At 37.6% G+C, this 19,142-nt stretch overlaps 1 protein-coding gene and 1 long non-coding RNA gene across 2 annotated transcripts in view; one reads left to right on the top strand and one right to left on the bottom strand.

The window, feature by feature from the left end:
* Positions 1 to 14,893, bottom strand: part of LOC125259178 — a 53,950-nt gene extending 39,057 nt beyond the window's left edge. The window contains exons 1-2 of the long non-coding RNA XR_007182740.1: positions 14,497 to 14,893; positions 13,880 to 14,014 (exon numbers count right to left, since the gene is read on the bottom strand). This is a non-coding gene — a long non-coding RNA (uncharacterized LOC125259178). The remainder of the gene's footprint in view (positions 1 to 13,879; positions 14,015 to 14,496) is intronic.
* glra4a (glycine receptor, alpha 4a) overlaps positions 1 to 19,142 on the top strand; it is a 44,089-nt gene that overhangs the window by 9,530 nt on the left and 15,417 nt on the right. The gene's annotated exons all lie outside the window — the stretch shown is intronic.

Genomic DNA, 19,142 nt, shown 5'->3' with positions numbered 1-19,142 from the left:
CTGGGAAGCTTGTTATAATTTTGATATCCAAGTTCCCGAGTAGGGAGGGCCATTAACATGGAGGAGGAGAGAACGATTGCTGCTGTGACAAGTACTTTTTATAATATTTTTCCACAACAGCTACATTGCCTTGTCTTGTCATTAAAGTAGTGCATATTTACATATATAATTAGTCATTTTAAGGGTTATTGTATGTTTTATACACAGCGGAAATAGCCTGTATTTGATCGAGGTATTTCATCAGCACCAAGTCCTATAGAGGAAGGGAGAAGAGATGCATGATGAGGTTTAAGCAGTGATACATGGAAGGTAGGAGCAATTTTATATTGATGAGGTAGGTTTAAACGATACGTGGCATCATTGATTTGTCGCTGAATGGTCCAATGACTCTAGGACTCTGCTATGGATGGTAAGGGGGTGTTACTGATCTTCTTGCATCAGCCTGGCTCTTATGTCTGTCCCGTACTGTCCTCTGAAGGTGGATGTGAGCTGAGTCCCACACCCTCTTGCTCTCTTGGAACCAGTAGTTCACAGCTGGAAAGTCTGATGGTTCACCTGACCAGGGAAACAGGGGCAGTTGGTAATCGAGTATGCACTGAAAGGAAGTAAGCCCAGTGGTGGTCTAATGAAGGGAGTTCTGTGCATATTTGTCCCATGGTAGAAAACAGTTCCAGCTGTTTTGGTGGTCATGGCAGTATGACCGCTGACAACGTCCGGTTTCCTGAATTTTGCTCTCCGTTTGTCGATGCCAAGATGAGACAAGGGTCTGTTAGGAATGGGCAATAGTTGCAGCATGCCTTCTGGAAGGTGTCTGAGGGTTCTGGAAATGGTGCATGTGCAGCATTATTGGTGGCCCAGTATGTTCATGGAGGAGTGAGAGGGTTTGTTGGAAACCTGGATGCCCTGATCCTGGAGACGCACAAAGTTGATGGTACAAATGTGCGCTCTCTGGAGGCTATAGCAATCTTCATCCATCACCCACTGAATAGCACAAGCAAAGAGGGCTGGAGGGAGAGTAGGATCAGGCAATTGTGGAGGTTGGTCTGGAAAATGAAGATGGGAGAAATCGTCAGCTTTGGTGTTCTTTTGTCCAAGATGACAGGTAACCTTGAACTGGACCCGGGTGAAGAATAAGGCCCATTTGACTTGACATAGTGCAAGTCTGATGGCGAGGACAACGCAATTCCCGATGTCGTAATTTTGCTCTGCCGGGGTCAGTTTCTTGGAAAAGAAGGCACATGGATGAAGTACTGCTGACTCACTCTGCCGCTGAGAGAGCCGCTTTCACTCCAATGGTAGATGCATCCATTTCTACGACAAAGGGGAAGTCAGGATAGCGATGTTTAAGGATGGGAGCGGTACAGAAGGTATTCTTCAGCTGTTGGAAAGCGCTGGTGGCCGCTGGATTCCACGATAGAGACTGTGGTTAATGGTGCAGCGATTTGACTGAAATTGGCGATGAACTTACAACAGAAGTCCATCAATGATGTAATCAAGAAATTGGATGGAGGGCTGATGGAATTCACACTTTTCCAATTTCAGTTAAAGCTGGTACTCCCTGAGTCATTGAAAGATGTGTCTGCAGTGTTCATCCAGATTCCAAGAATAAATGAGAATGTCATCAATGTAGATGATAACAAATTGCTGGAGCATGTCTCGGAAAACCTTGTCCATGAAAGCCTGGGATACAGATGGTTAATTAGCCAGTCGGTACGGCATTCATCACCTTTCCTAATTCGGATGAGATTACAGGTGCTGAGCAGGTCCAGTTTGGAAAAAATGTGGGCACCTCTCAGTTGCTCCAGGGCTGATGGGACCAGGGAAAGAGGATTACAGTACTTGATGGTTTGGTCATTGAGAGCCCTGTAGTCAATGCATGGCCGCAAGCCTCCAAGCTTTTTGGCCATGAAGAAGAAGCTTGAAGAGGCAGATGGTTGGATGAATCCTTGTTTAAGGGCTTCTTTGATGTACTCATCCATGGTCTTCTGCTACGGGATCGACAGAGGATAGATTGGCTCCAGGTACCATCTCAATTGTGCAGTCCCATGGCCAATGAGGAGGAACTTTAGTGGCCAGCTGCTTACTGAAAACATCCTGGAACTCCCCATACTCCTCTGGAGAACACAACGCTGTGGATACATTCAGCCTTTTGATGGTGGTGGAATTTACAGAGATGGAGTCCTTGGGATGAATGAACAGAGATAATTTTCTGTGTCTTTTCGAAGGAAGTTGAAAGCAATTCTGGAAGTAATACTCACTCCATTTGAGAATATCTCCATTGGATCAGGAAATTGAAGGAGAATGTGTCTGTAGCCAGGGGAGACCCAGGATGATATCAGCAGTTGAACCCTCTAGCTCCAGTAATGAGATCTTCTCCCTATGCAGGTTGTGGATTGTAAGCGAGATGACAGGTGTACAGTGAGTTATCAGCCCTCTGCCCAGCAATTTTCCCAGGATGGAGTAAATATTTAAGCCTTTTGTACATGGGTATTTCTTGATGCTGGAGGAGATTCTTTGAAATAAACGTTCCCGCTGAGCCTGAGTCGAAAAGTGCCTGAGCTGTAACAGTACAAAGAGTTGTTGAGTAGTTACTGATATGGTTGTGCGTTGTAATGTAGAAACAATACTGCATATGTTCAAAAAGAAAAAACGTCTATTCGAAATATATGCAGCATGACTTACAGAGGCCACAGTGTACCACAAATTCTCAAAGAGTTCCTCTCCCAGAATCCCAGGAAGGCTTTGAAAACCGCACACTCAAGCCATTGTGGTCTTCAATTTATTTAACGTGAAGCAAAAGCACACAGTGATGGTGAGCGCAGGAACAGCTGGAGGCTCTAAAACGCAGCAAGTGACCTCTCCACACACTTTCTGCCCACACTGGCACCAGACCCACAGTTCTGGCTTCACAGACAGGTGGAGTGTTGTGGAAACCATGTGAAGATAGAATGAGTCAGGACCACCTGAGGGAGAGATAGTGAAAACAGAGAGATGAGTTGTGAAGTAACCAGCACAACTGCAAGCACATCACAGCCCCTGAGGCGACCAGACAGGAGGGCCTCATTACCTGAGCAAGCTAGAGAGTGTAGCAGATAAATGTGTGAGACAACAAGAAGCAGATCTTTGAGAGGATGGATGGTGTACAGAGACTCGTTTAAATCAGTGGAAATAATCCAGAACCTGATGAGAACTGACGCATCAATCCATATTCATACAGAACATTCACTTAATGAACCACATTTATCATCCTCTGGTAGCATGCTGCAGGTCCTAATTAGACATTTACTGTACATATGTACACGTGTGAAATGTGTTTTGGGGTAAGAGCAGGAAATGGTGTGGTCTTTCCCATAGAAGGGAAGCCGAAACAGGCTGCTGCTCAACTTCACTCATTAAGCTCTTCTGTTTCCTGGCCTTCATTTCTCTGTCACACCTGAATTCCAGCCCAATTTCTCTGAGCTCTCATTTCATTAACCTAAATGGGCATACAGAGAAAAATCACAACAGCACTCATCTGCCAGGAGCCTAATCTTTCTTCTCTGTGGTGACGTCTTTGCCTTGGAGACAGTGGAGCAGAGAGTTTACATTTAGGTCTCAAAAAAAAAAAAAAAAAAATTTAAAAATATGAATTTCAGACAAAATCTTCATTGCAATTTATAACAGATTCTGGATTCTGTATCAGGATTTTTTAAAGAATTAATACATTTATTCAGCAAGGATGCCAATGAAATTGATCAATATTGACAATAAAGACTTTAACACTGTTACTAAAGATTTCCATTTCATATAAATTTCTGTTCTTTTGAACTTTTATATTATTAAAGAATGTTTCTTGAGCACCAAATTGGCATGTGATTTCTGAAGGATCATCAATTTCACAGAATTACAGGACATGACATTATTTCACACTATTACTGTTTTTACTATATTTTGGATGGAATAAATGCAGCCTTGGTGAGCATAAGAGACTTATTTCCAAATCATTTTCAAATACAGTATGTATTTTCACTGAGAAAAAAAGACTTGATTTTCTTGTGTAAGGATGGGAAGAAAATCCAAAATTACAGATGAAATGACAAAAAAGTAAAAACTTGAGCATACCTAAATCACTCAATATTGAAAAGTATCAATAAATTGCAGTAGGCAGCAAGGCAGCTAATTAGGTTTTGGAACAGAGCTAACATGCGGGTCATTTCAGCATGTTTTTTTTTTTTTTTAACAAACATCAGTTACCACAAAAAAAGTGTAATGAACACTTTAAAAAAAGAAAAGGTCTAAAAGACTGAATGGCAGACTTACAATACTGAAATGCCATCCATGGTCCCTGCTGAGAGAGATGGGCCTGTGGGACCCTCTTGGGAGGGTGAATCTGATAGGCTTCACTGCTTATTGCTCTGACAGAGTCGATCACGTCACAAAAAGACCCATCAGAGCTCTATGTCAGAGCGCTGGCACCATCAGACAAGTAATCAGAGAAGTTGGAGTGCTGTCTTACAGACTGACAACAGACAATCCCCACTGAACCAAAGTCTGTCTCCGTAAGGGAATAAGATGAAAGCTGAGAGGACAACAGATATTGAAAAACTTTCTTTTTCTTTTATAATGGTGCTGTATCCTAATATTCATATATTTGTTTGTTTGTCTACAAATTAAGCTTGAAAGGCAGGTGGGCTCATTTGTTGTACATTTTTGTGAGATGAAGTACCAATTAGCTATGATATTGTTTGATTGCAATTAATGTAAATAGCCTTGGTGAATAAAAAAAATCTGTGGTTTTCACAAAAATTACTTGCACAACAAAGCCCATTCTATTAATTGATACTTTAGGGATTTATGTAACCAAGCAACACTGATGACTTTTTTTCTCTACATACTGTACCACCAATTATGTCTAATTTTTTGACAACGTAGTTGCTAGAAGATGAAATGTGCTTTCAGCTTCACACTTATTATTCAATTAATTCATTCTTTGATCAAAAAGAGAAAAATAAAGGCTACAGCAGACAGGCAGAAATGATTAGATTGGGAAAAAGCTGCTTAAAGTATCACGTTTCCCTGCAAATCAGTATAAACTTACAAAAATAGCTTCAGTGTCTTAATTATGCCACACCAGAGCATTAAGCTGATAGCTCGGGAAAGCTACAGCTAAACCACAGTTTAAACAAATTGTGAATCTGGGGGGAACGGTGGCTACGGGCAAAGAGGAAGATCAGATTAAAAATGAGACCATCACAGCATTAAACACATTTCTCAAGGTTTTCAGCAACACAGAATAAATTTAGCATTGAAACATGATCTAATCTAATGGGTCTTCTGAGATGTCACACCCAGCCTCCCCCAAGGTTAAAGATTGCATTATGAATTAAAATGTGCAATCTGTGGGTTGTGGTGAGTTTCAGCTGAGCTTGACTTTTAATAAAGTTATGAAGTGAGTTTTATACTTGCAATAAGCTAGTGAGATATACATTTCCATTGAGTTGCTTTTGCACCACATCATAGATCTAGTTTATAACAATGAGTTTTCTACAGACACTAATAATGATGCAGGATTTGTAAACAACGTGGAAAAAGCCTGCTTGGGAAAAAAGCTGTGAAGCAACACTAATGATTTTAGAGCTTTCAAGCTCTACTCTAAAACTAGATAGATGAAAAAACTTTTACATGTTAAAAAAAATGCTTGCAATATGCTCTGAATTCACCCTGAACATGTACGCATTCATTTTCATTGGCTAACATACTAGTTACCAAAATCAGTTCTGCTGCCATCTTGCATGGTGGGATATCAGTAACAATGTGGTAATGTAAATAAATAAATAAAACTTAAAAAAAATAAAATAAAATGCCTGAATCATTTAAACATTGCGCTGATTCACTAAATCTGATAACATTGACTATGTTTGCATGTGTACAAATAATGTGATTATTTCCAATAATCAGAGCAAGGACTTAATCGCAGTAAGATGTTTACATGACACAAGCAATCCTTTTTAGTCCCGTTTACATGCAATTTTCTTTATTCTGATTATTCGGTAAGAATTGTGGTTATTTTTTCTGCCATTATTCACATATTTCCCCAATGCTCTGCACAAATGATGAACTCACATACAGTAGGCATGTTACTGGGCACTGTTTTAATCTTCTTACATCAAATGCAAAACACATTTCCATGGATGTATTGGATTTTTTTCTGGTGATATGCCAACAAATGTCTTCAATTTTAATGTTTTCGACCATTAATATACTGAATTATATTCATGTCACTAAAATTGTGAACATAACCTCAGTTTCTTCAGCATCCTAAAAATGCGATGCCATCTTTACCCCTACGATTAAGAATCTGCGTATGACAGCATCATTTGTGTACGTCATAAACAAGCAAATAAGACATGCACTTTGGCCAGAGTGGAATGGACAAAATTAAAGTGTTTATACGCCTATTTATTGTGATTAAAATTGGCATACATCAAATATTTTACTATGATTATGGTTACTAAGATTATGAGTTTACATGGAGGTAAGTTTAATTGCAATATTGTCTAAATCTCATTATAATTGCATTATGTGGTTGCGTGTTGATGCCATCACACATTTTTAGGTAGGTCCAGTGAATGCACATACAGGTGCTGGTCATATAATTAGAATATCATAAAAAAGTTGATTTATTTCACTAATTCCATTCAAAAAGTGAAACTTGTATATTATATTCATTCATTACACACAGACTGATATATTTCAAATGTTTATTTCTTTTAATTTTGATGATTATAACTGACCACTAAGGATAATCCCAAATTCAGTATCTCAGAAAATTAGAATACTGTGAAAAGGTTCAATATTAAAGACACCTGGTGCCACACTCTAATCAGCTAATTAACTCAAAACACCTGCAAAGGTCTTTAAATGGTCTCTCAGTCTAGTTCTGTAGGCTACACAAACATGGGGAAGACTGCTGACTTGACAATTGTCCAAAAGACGACAATTGACACCTTGCACAAGGAGGGCAAGACACAAAAGGTCATTGCAAAAGAGGCTGGCTGTTCACAGAGCTCTGCGTCCAAGCAAATTAATAGAGAGGCGAAGGGAAGGAAAAGATGTAGTAGAAAAAAGTGTACAAGCAAGAGGATTGTGAAACAAAATCCATTCAAAAATGTGGGGGAGATTCACAAAGACTGGACTGCAGCTGGAGTCAGTGCTTCAAGAACCACTACGCACAGACGTGTGCAAGACATGGGTTCCAGCTGTCGCATTCCTTGTGTCAAGCCACTCTTGAACAACAGACAGCGTCAAAAGCGTCTCGCCTGGGCTAAAGACAACTTTAGCCTGCTGCTGACCAACTTTATAGAGATGCAGATTTCATTTTCCAACAGGACTTGGCACCTGCACACAGTGCCAAAGCTACCAGTACCTGGTTTAAGGACCATGGTATCCCTGTTCTTAATTGGCCAGCAAACTCGCCTGACCTTAACCCCATAGAAAATCTATGGGGTATTGTGAAGAGGAAGATGCGATATGCCAGACCCAACAATGCAGAAGAGCTGAAGGCCACTATCAGAGCAACCTGGGCTCTCATAACACCTGAGCAGTGCCACAGACTGATCGACTCCATGCCACGCCACATTGCTGCAGTAATTCAGGCAAACTAAGTATTGAGTGCTGTACATGCTCATGCTTTTCAGTTGGCCAAGATTTCTAAAAATCCTTTCTTTGTATTGGTCTTAAGTAATATTCTAATTTTCTGAGATACTGAATTTGGGATTTTCCTTAGTTGTCAGTTATAATGATCAAAATTAAAAGAAATAAACATTTGAAATATATCAGTCTGTGTGTAATGAATGAATATAATATACAAGTTTCACTTTTTGAATGGAATTAGTGAAATAAATCAACTTTTTGATGATATTCTAATTATATGACCAGCACCTATATATGTTCTACAGCTACCAAATGCTATAAAAATGATGATTTGCTCTTTTAACTGAAGGCACTAATTTCATTACAGCCACCATATTGAGTGCTCTGATTTCCGTATGGTCCGTCTCTTCTACTTTGTATTGTTTTTGCTAGTTCATACTTGAATGTCAGGCTAGAAAAAAATCACATTGAAGGCTTGCAAGATATTTCTGTGGTCAGAGTATTGCTGACAAATGTAGTTTATTCTATTCACTTCCATGTTCACAAAATGGCAGCTTTGACCTGTATGCGTGAGTCATGTCAGATTTCAAACGTTTTTTTTTTCTACTAAGGCATCTGTCCAATCAGTGCTTAAGGGCAGTGGGTGATTGAGTCCACATACCACCACAATATCCTCCTGTGTCTCCATGGACACAGGAACATTACCACAGAAGGGGCATAGATCACATCAGCCAAGAAAAATGCATCTCGGAAAATTGCAGGGTGAAAACCAAATCCTATTCCCTGAATGATGCTGATCAAAAGGAAAGCGTGAAAAAAAAAAAAGTATATTTCATGGGTATAACAAATGAAATAGAAAGACTGAAATTGACCGTTTTTGAAATTAGAGTGAATTGGGGTGGGGGGTGAGCAAGAAACTGACAATGCAGTAGAATCCATTCTATTTTAAATACACAGTCCATTTAACTTAATCGGTTATACTTAAACCCCAACCAGAAATATGGCACTTAAAAGACGTAAAGATCCAAAGTGAAAAATATGCTTGACTTCAAGCTTTCAAGGAAATGAGCAGAGATGTGTTTTGATGTCCCGGATGTCAGGACACATGAATTTATATTTCTCAGGGGCTCCCATCAGTTGAAATCGCGGTCCGGGGGTTCCCTCTCATTTGAAATTGCGGTTTAAATGTGTTAACCTGCCTTTTAAACTCCATCTCATATTATGCTAATTGCCCTAAAAACCTGGAAATCTGTCCATTAGTGTCTAATGACTATCATTTCCCTGCCTTTGGTAAAAAGTGGCCACTTTGAAAATTAATGTTTTCTGATCACTGGCTCCCTAATGAAAAGAAATTAGCAGCATATGTTTGCAAGTCATGAGCAAAGTGTATGCTGGGACTAATTGAAACTAGGGTGGTACTGTGATTATCATGCTCTGTGATATGCTTTCCGTAATGGTTAGTACTTGATTGGCTGAAGCTAGTTAAAACCAGCATCCAAAACCCAACCTATTTTCAAGCGGTTTACTGCAGTGTTACATTTGTTAAAGTTTCTCTTTTGCCATGACAAACTAGTTTAAAAATACTTGAAAATAGGTGAAAGTCATCATGGCTCCAGAATCCTGAAAGAGGTTGTTCAACCAAAAATTTAAATTATGTCGTTCCAAACCTGTTTGACTTTTTTTCTTCTGTGGAACACAAAATAATGTTTCAACTTTTTGTCCATACGATGAAACAATTTGAGACAATTTTCACAATGTGTTCCACAGAACAAAGAAAGAAATTCAGGTTTTTAATTACAAGATGGCCTTTCGGACGGATGTTAATTTCTTCAGTTAAATAAGAAACTGAAGGGTTGCTGTTGTCTAAAAGTTTAAAGCTTAGAACTGGATATATCCTACAGTTTGTTTTGAGACCTATATGGCTGTGAGACAATAATGATGGTTAATGAATCTTTTAATGAATATCAGTGGATTGTGAGTGTGTTCATATAAAACTAGTATCAAAGGGATAGTTCACTCAAAAATGAAAATTCTGTGATTGAAAAACACAAAAATCTGATGACTTTCTTCTGTGGAACATAAAAGAATATATTCTGAAATGTGAAAATCAAGTATTTTAAAAAATAATATTCTCTAGTCTCAACAGGTCCTGACAAAGTCTGTATTTTTAGCATTTATCTCAACATGAATATTATCCATACATCTGTAATAGTGTTTTCAGAGCCCACAAGGGAAACTTGCACTTGCCGAGGGTCACATGCGGCCCTGTACTTACTATGAAGAACATAAGGACTCAAATCATGTGTATCAGCAGAGTTAGACCTCTTATGAAGCTTCTCATTCCAGCATGTTGCCCCAAGGTCTGTCTGATAATATTGCAGCTGACTGGGCTGAAATCTAGCCAGATTTACTTTCCTTCAGAAGAGTTGGCAGATTATAGCACTATATAAAGCATGTGCAGAGGCTAAATCTTTCCCGTCACAATTAACCAACATAAAATATGAGAGCTGATACTACGCACATTTGAAGTGTACCAAAGATGTGATTTAAAACTTACTTTAATAGATGAATAGCAGAAATGTAATGTAAATATATTTGAAAGTAGTAAAGTAAATATGTTTGAAATTTACAGTTTTATCAACAACATGTACAAATAAATAGCATTTTATTATGTATCAGAGATGTAGCTGAGTATTGTTAAATTGCAAATCCAAATTATATTTACAATCTAAATTAGTTTTTGTTATTATAAGCTAAATCATGAAATCAACTGGGGCACATTAGGCTGCTGTCACTTTAAGATCTAATGCACAGATCCAATATACTGTTGCTATTACAGATATTACTATAACAGTTGCGCTCGTGTTTTGCAGTATCTTGTGCATGACGCAGCATTCAAAAAGCATGTTGCTCAAGTTAAAAAAAAGTTCAACTTTTAAAAACGTGTCTCTAGACCATGCCGTTTTTTGGGGGGGGGTTCCACTGCATCTCCACTTTCAATAGCAAAAACCCTTCTGTGTAAACTGGCCACATGCGTTTTATTTTTCAAATTTTTACGTTCACTTAAGACATAACCAACTATGTTTACAAGGATACTTGCCAATATTGGCATTTTGACAATTTTGTGTGAATGTGTCAGCTCAAATGTGAAAGAGGACTCAATTCAGTATTTGCTCGCTGTCTGAGAAGTGGCTTTCTGTGCGCGGGCTTCGGGTACGTGTTGCACGCACAAAACTTCTCTGAAAGCGAGCTCTGAATTGACTTCTCTTTCACTTCTTCTTGCGCTTGGATATTTAAATTGAAAAGGCTTAAAAATCATGCAAATGCTAAACCTCCGTGACAATGCAGCACAGTTTCATCTACTGTCCCGAGTGTCGTTTAGTGTCAGATGAGATTGTCAAGCCCTACTTATTGATAACACTTTATAGAAAATCATTATAATCGACAATGTCTATGACAATGTCATCACAAGGATTAATCTCAAGTTTGTGATAAAACGAGAAAATATCTGAGCTAGTGTTGACCGAGGAACGAGTGTTAAATATTCTTGTCATTCCTCAGACAGGGACTCAGGGATCAGACAGAGGTATTGGTCCCTGAAAGGTCAGGCTCATTAAAAGTCCCTTTCTTGCATCTCAATGATTCAAGAAAAAGCCCAAGCTTTCATTAAACAGGCCTCTGGTACCTCTGTAAAGCTTCCTGCAGAGCCATTACCAGCAACCCCAATGGCCTTTTGACCAGGCCGATAGATACTGCTCCTGTCAGACGAGAGGAAAACACTTCACATTAAGTTCAGTTAATTACTGTTTTTCTCCTCATTCATTTTCATATGAGCCCTTTTTTTTTGGTCAGGCTGATAGAGAAATTGTCTTGGAATTTCTAGCTCCTCATTTCATCTCTACAACAGTGGATCTGTGTTTATCAGCTGCCCTCCTGAGAATCCCCTGAGCAACCCCCCTTCACTGTATCCCATCATTTCCACACCTCAGGAACACTCCACTCGCACTTTGATGAGTAGCTCTCATGTTCACACAGTTACGTGACTGGATTGCTGCACTGGTACAGTTCTGTCTTATGGGAACGGATCTGAGATACTGTGAAGTGAGCAATGGGTAAAGGCAGTTATTATAAATTCATGACGGCTGAGGGGTCCGCCATCTCGAGGCTTACAGTAAAAAAAAAAAAAAAAATGTTGTGGTCATCACCCAACTGAAGGCAACAGCCTGGCATGAAACAAGCTTAGATCTGCCTCCGTCAACATCCCCCCAGTTATTTCCCAGCTCTCTGAAAAGTTTAGATTAGGGAATTTTATTCTAATCTTTAATTGTACCTCTTTCTAAACTTTTCTGCGTAGTCAATGAAAAATTAAGCATGCTATGATACATTATGCTGATGTATTCACCATCTGAAGCCATTTTTGATGAGTAAGAACTCATGGGGGGGAGGTAAAATTCAGTCATGAATCTTTCCACATAATCATGACAAAAATAAAAAGAAATATTGTAACAGACAGTGCGTAAGATTCAACACACAGGCACTGTACAGTGCAGTAAAACCTCCAGACAATCAGTTTCACAGGGCTGCAGGTCAAACATAGAATATAATTAATGACTTTTTAATTGAACACTGCTGACAGACTGCTTTTGTGAGAGATGGCAGTTAATCACATGTGACTGACTACCTTAGTCTGACAGATTTATTACACTGGTCACATCCACTTTTTTCTGTTTTATCATTCTCTCTGAGCTTGTCATCTTCGGCTATGTTTATTCCTGCCACAAATTCTGAGAAATAATTGCTAACATGGGAAATTGTATTAAAGGTGATCTGAGTTTTTATGTGTCAATAATTCAAGCACATTAAAGGGATAAATGTCATAGGCATTTGTCTTTCATTTTCTTCTCTACATGCAGCCCTGAAATAATTTAACTGAAATCATATTTCAGACAAATCATCATAGCGCATTCAAAGACAACTATAACAAAATAATTAAAAAACATTAAAGGGGTCATGAACTGCATTTTTTTATTATTTTATAATGTTTCCTGTGATGCACTTATAATGTTAATATGATTTTTACATAAAAATTGTCATAATTTAGAAATAAATGGACATTTTCTACTCTGATTTTAGCCCTCTGATTTAAACGCTCTGTTTGAAGGGGTGTGTAAAAACGCCCACTGTGGAACCCTCTCGAATACTTTTACTACTTTTTACTATTATAGCTGTCAAGATTAATGGATCGTGAAAAGTGATGATTATTGCATTATATGTGGACAAAGTCCCTGTAGATCTATTCACATCACATGAAAGGCTTCATCGATGAGCTTTGTAGCCGATGAAAGTCTGTTGATAGCGTGGATGCAGTGATCTCGTCGTTGCAGCATGATTTCAGCCCTCTCACGGTGCTTTCACCATAACTAATAACGCAAACATGATGTAAATACAGCAAATGTGGTTCATTATGCAGTTCAAACAGTCACTGATTATAACGTGAGTTTTGGCAAGTCAGATAAACTCGTGCTGTGTGATCGACAGCTTCGACCATTACAAAGAGAGTATCCTTTGAGCACTTTCTGTATGTAATTTAATCACAATTTAAAAATGCATAAATACTTACATACCAAACGATTTGTAATAACAGACAAAGCAATAGTGACCACGTAAAAAAAACAGTTACTCACACTTGTGCGGTGCTGTTTACTGTCAGATCCAATATAGTCAATCTTTATGAAAATCCTGCATCGAATTGTGCCTTGTTTGTAAACGAATCCACGGTAAAATTAAGTGAACAAAGGACCAAGTTCTTACTTACGCAGTCTGAAACTTCATTAAAAATAAAGTTCATCCACTCTTTCCTAATGTTGGGATCAGAAGGCAATGCAAAGACTGTGTTTATACAACTTGGCACTGCACAGTGTTTTGTTGTCTTCAAAGCCATCTTTATCATTTGGTTTCTGCGTAGACCTGCGTTTACCTCTCTCGTTATTTACCTACTGTAACCCCTCTATAGCTAAATACACAACTCTAGGTTCGTAAGAGGTTCAGACATTGCAACACAAATGAATGGACAGATTCACTGTAACAGTTTCAGTGTAACTTTAGTAGGAAAATGATATTGTACAAAGTCACAATAGAATGTAGCCGGTGTACAAACAAAATGAAATAAAACCCCCTTTTTAAAAGTGGCCAAAATCAAAAAATGTCCTCTAATGTCTGTAATATTCTTTGTTGGTAACAGTCCTACCACGTAATGTTTCTCAGGATTTGAAGTTCAAGTTCGCAGAGACTCCAGAAGACCCAGTTGGTTGGCTCGCCATCTAAGATTTCACACTCCTAACTGATCAACGAACAGAATCCCCTCCTTACTAAAAGACCCGACCTGAATTTACAAAACAGGTGACAGTAAAACATTTGTTTAAACATTAACATCAATTAGGCCTAATGATAATTATTTCTATGAAAATAACTTCCATATGTTACATATATGAACACTGTATGTGAAAACATCAATGAAATACTGATGCATTTCAATGAATTGGTCTGATAAAATAATAAAACAACATCATTCTAACTGCAAACATTGTACTATAGATCCCACAGTACAAAATAATAGGACAAAAACACTCATTGTGTATTATTTTCAATATACACTTAAATGCATACTTAAATCCCAATATTACAAATAGTGAACATTATAGAACTTCATATAGAACAAGATGAGATAAAAAAGACAAACATTTCACTGAAATTAGAGTAGTCGTTATGATTTTGAATGATTATGATGCAATAGCACATGGTTTAGCCCCGTAGGCTAATCAGATCAAAATCACTTAATATGACAAAATAATTGACAAAACTCACCAAGATAAGCAGGAAACCTGATTAATGAAACTGATGATCAATCGATGCTGTACCACTGCGATCTCTCTACTATATATATAACTTTTTTTCGATCAGCAGTAAGATGTGCTCTCACTCTCTCTACTTGGTGTGATCTGTTTTGTACATGGATCGGCACTGAGCCAATTCAACTAATGAACAATGCACCAAGGCGGGACAAAGGCAATACAACATTTTGATTGGCTTAGAGAGAGAGAGAGAAATCAAAGTGTTTGTTTTTTTTCCTTAAATATATTTTGTAACTGGGTTACACCACTACATGTGCAAATCGGTGGGTGAGGCTAAACAGGCAGTGATGTAGAAGCAGGCGTTGATCTTCTTCTGCGGAGGCAGTGTTTAGCCACACTATTACAAAAGAAAAGCCACACTATTACGTAAGAAAGTGATACATCCCACAAGCTGTTTTTAGACTAACAAGAAAGTTTTGAGTTCTGAAACTTACAGGATGTTTTTATAGTACAATTACCTTTTACATGTCAAAAGATCAAGGGAAATTTAATTTCTCTGATCATGACCCCTTTAAGTTCATGTTAAAATACAGATAAAATGATAAAGCAATATTATTTTATAAAATGCAAATTATAATTAGTAAGTTTTTACTTTTGTCATCCTCTAAGTACATGAAGAAATTGCATGGGTAAAGGTAAAAAACAAGGCAAAACTAATCCTCCTTATTATACTTCATGATATCTGGTATCAAGTGCAAATCCAAAGAAAGTATAACATAAGTCCATAGAAATGTGACTGATAAAACTTGCCACACACTATGCGACGTGCCAAGGGGTAAGCTGAAGACTGGCATTTTGACATTATTTTGTGTGTATTTCACTGTTTAAGTGCAATATGCAGCAAAAAAAGAAATCAATTTAGTACTGAGGTGCACTTTGGGTGTGAGCACAAAATCTGTGGGAATGAGTAAAATTCTGTGCAATACACGCAATCCTACACCAAAATTCAAGCCCTGTAAAACCAACAATATTCATCTGGAGCAAATGAAATGAGTGAGTAAGGGGAGGCAAGTTTATGTGTCAATTCGCTGCCGGAGAGATGAGAGAGCAAGAAAGCGCAGCTGGTATTGTGTATCTATTCTGCAGAAAATGAGTATTGGAAGAGTTTTGGATATTTCAGTATCAATGTGTATCGAAAAATCAATATTTCTGACAACATAACTTTGCACTTAGTTTATTATTTCAAATGCCTTTTTAAAAGACTACGATTGAAAAATGTATTTGTTATATATAAAATTCAACCCCCAAAGTAGTTAGTAGGAGTGACCGCATTACACGCCACTGCTGAAATCTGCCCGCATGTGGCGGGTGTTAATGTCAGGCCCTGCCAGTAACCCTTGTAGGCGGAAATTTCTATTCTAACCCTTTAACACGATTTTGATCTCTGTTTGCGAACAGATAATTTTAAGCCACTAAACTGAAATTTTCAGTCCAATGATCCAATAAGTGAATTCATTTAAACAATCAGTCCAAAAGAGCACTAATGTAAAGAAAAACAGGCTGATCAGAGATGGCAGAGAGAAAAGAGGCTCATGTTGCATTTTCAGTGAATTATTCATTCCATTTCACTACATTCATTTATTCGTTTCCACACATATTCAGGATAATGTTTTGATTTGTCATGTGTATGTTGCTGTATTTAGTACTTCTGAATGGATCTGTGTACTGTAGTAAGTATATGGGGGCAGTCGTGGCCTAATGGTTAGTGTCAGACTGATAAACCGAAGGTACTCTACTCACTGCTCCTAATGTGTGCACTAACTTGGATGGGTTAAATGCAGAGGACAAATTCCGAGTATGGGTTACCATACTTGGCCTTCACATGTCACTTTCACTTTCATATGCAGTCAGGTCAAGGCGGTTTGTTGGTTTTTAATTATTTATTAATTTATTTATTTATTGGCATCTCCATGTGGTCCTGTTCGGTATCTCACAACATGTCTAAAATATAAACAAGCAGGGGTGCACATAAGTTTTTCAGTCTGGTTCTCATAAGAGCACCTGGTTGGTGCTCACACTGCACATTGTGTGACCCATTAAATATAACTATAAAAAATAAAATAAATTTTTTTGTAAAATAAACAAAATAATAAATAAAGTGTGATAATACTATTTTATTTTTAAAAAATAGCACTAAAAGAATACAATTACTTTATAGTACACTTAAAAGGGACTTAAAGCAAGCTAGGGTTAATTGGGAAGAAGCCGAATCCCATGCAGCAAATTGCAACCAGTGGAATATGCTTGCTGCACAATGTGCCCTGTAGCACAGATAGACCTAAAGAAGAGACACTGTAAAAAATACAATGTTAATATTTACATTTTCTTCTTTTCTTTCTTACACATTCTTTTTTTCCATGTCGGTATGCAAATGAGAGGTCTGACCTTAAAAAAGTTTTTTTGTCATTTTGTTTAATGGGTGCTTTTGTGTGCATATATTTATAAATTATATGGACTGTCCATATCATTTGGCTATTTGGTTTCCTTTTGGAGTATCCAAATTTTTCCTTTTTTGGAAAAACATCTTAATTTACCCTGAAATGCAGTTTTGTGAGAATCACCCTTCAATCTGATAATTTACTTTGCTGGATGTAGCAAATGATGACAAAATTAACATGTTAAACAAGTTAAAGTGTGTATGCTTAATTAAAAAAAATGGGGTGTGATTAATCACAATAAAAAAATTTAATCTATTGACATCCCTAATAAAAATATACATGTTTTGTTTAAAAAAAAACATTAATGATGCACAATCCCAGCCAGGAAAAAGTTTAAAAGTTTTCAACAGCACATGTAATGGTATTTCTTGCAAAACTTGTATATATGAGATATACAGTTTGGAAATAGGCGGAGTGGTAACCAACTCCAGGATAAGGCTATGAGGAGCACTACCTCTTTAAAAACACAGTTACGTGTCACCTAGCAACAACATACACATCCCAGCACAAATGCTCCCGATAAATAATTTGTTATTAAAGCGACTACATTCACAAACCACTAGTTTATAATTTGAACAGAAAAGCAAGCATACTGTATATGTGTGATTTGGCATGGCAGCCAATTTGAATAATAAACCATTGCCTTATGTAATGCAGCAAATCAAAAGTTTTATTCAAATTCTGAATGGATTACAAGAGTTATAACTTACAAGTTAAGCTATAACGAGAGGATTTGCGAGAGTGCACAACTCAGCACTGGACAAAAACTGAGTGGATTCTAATTTAAACACCTCTGATTGGCCATTGCATTCAAAAAAATCAACAGATATGTTTGTCATTAGCCACATTGCTCAATGCTGCAAAAACATTTCATAAATAGAAACATAAAAACACTTTCACAATCTCTTTCACCAGTATGGTATTATTACAGAGAAAACTGATCCTAGACCAGCAGTTTGGGAAGCCTTTCCCTCTAAAAGCAATTAGAAGCAACAGCAATCAACCAGGGGAAAGCTAAGCCCTACACGCGCTCCACCTATGAGTTTGGAAAACATGCTTCATTTAATAATTCATAGCAAATCTTTGAACAAATAATGTTCATGGTTTTATTTTACTTTGACATGGAAAAGAATGCTTTTAGTATAAAAAAATGCTTATCACTTTTCTCAAGGCATCTCTCATTAGCAAATGTGTATCTATAAATATATGGTAGGCTATATAAATAATTTTTTTTCAAGGAAGGATCTGGATTCAACCACTTTATATAATTAAAATATTTTATTGTGCAATTACAGATGGAGAATATGTACTATACATCAATACTATACACTAAATGTACATCAATACCAATACACCCACCAGAGCTTCAAATGGATATTGTAAACATGTAGACAGTCTTATCACTTGCCTGAAATGACAAGTTGGTGCGTTTCAAATGCAACATAATCTCTTTGAAATATTTGAATACCAGACAACCAAAACAACCATGGATTACATCCAGCACAAACACGAGCAATGGACCTATGCCTGGCTTCTTGCCATGTTCTTTGTGTGCCCTAGCCACATATTATATAAACCATTTTACTGGGGATTAGAATGTAATCGGAACGTCTATAATACACTGTGGTGTTAAGAAGAACATTGATTGTTTAGGTGAGTCAGATAAAAAGGGAGAACGTAAAACCTATGGTCTCTCTCCTAGTGAAATAAAGAGTGAGAAAGGGGAAAGCCAACCTGTAAAGCGCTCATTGCCCGAGTTCAGAAAGACTTAGATATGAACTTGGCACACTTGTGCATATCAGCCATGAGGTTTATAAACACAATTTGATGCTGATGGTACTTGGATGCAAACGTGAGTCAGACACTCAAGGCTGAGAAACAAACTTGATCGCTGCCTCCCCACTTCTGCAACTCTTTAAAAATGCATGCTCCGCTCTAGCATAGTCTCATCATAAAATCTTCTGGAAAAAAGTGTGAACACGAGTTGGACCACACTAAAAAAGTGGGAGTTATTCATTTAGTAGCCTTTTTTTTTATTTTTCGGATAAACAAGAGCTGAGCTGGATGATGAGGAAGCCCTGAAGCCTGTGAGGCAAATTTAAACCCATATTGGGCTTTTTCTCGCTCCAAGAGAGATTAGTGTCTTTGGGGGAGAACACAG

This window comes from Megalobrama amblycephala, linkage group LG23, assembly GCF_018812025.1.
Source record: "Megalobrama amblycephala isolate DHTTF-2021 linkage group LG23, ASM1881202v1, whole genome shotgun sequence".
Lineage (NCBI taxonomy): Eukaryota > Metazoa > Chordata > Actinopteri > Cypriniformes > Xenocyprididae > Megalobrama > Megalobrama amblycephala.
Note: the sequence above shows the minus strand (reverse complement) of the source record. Positions and strands in the feature narration are given on the sequence as shown.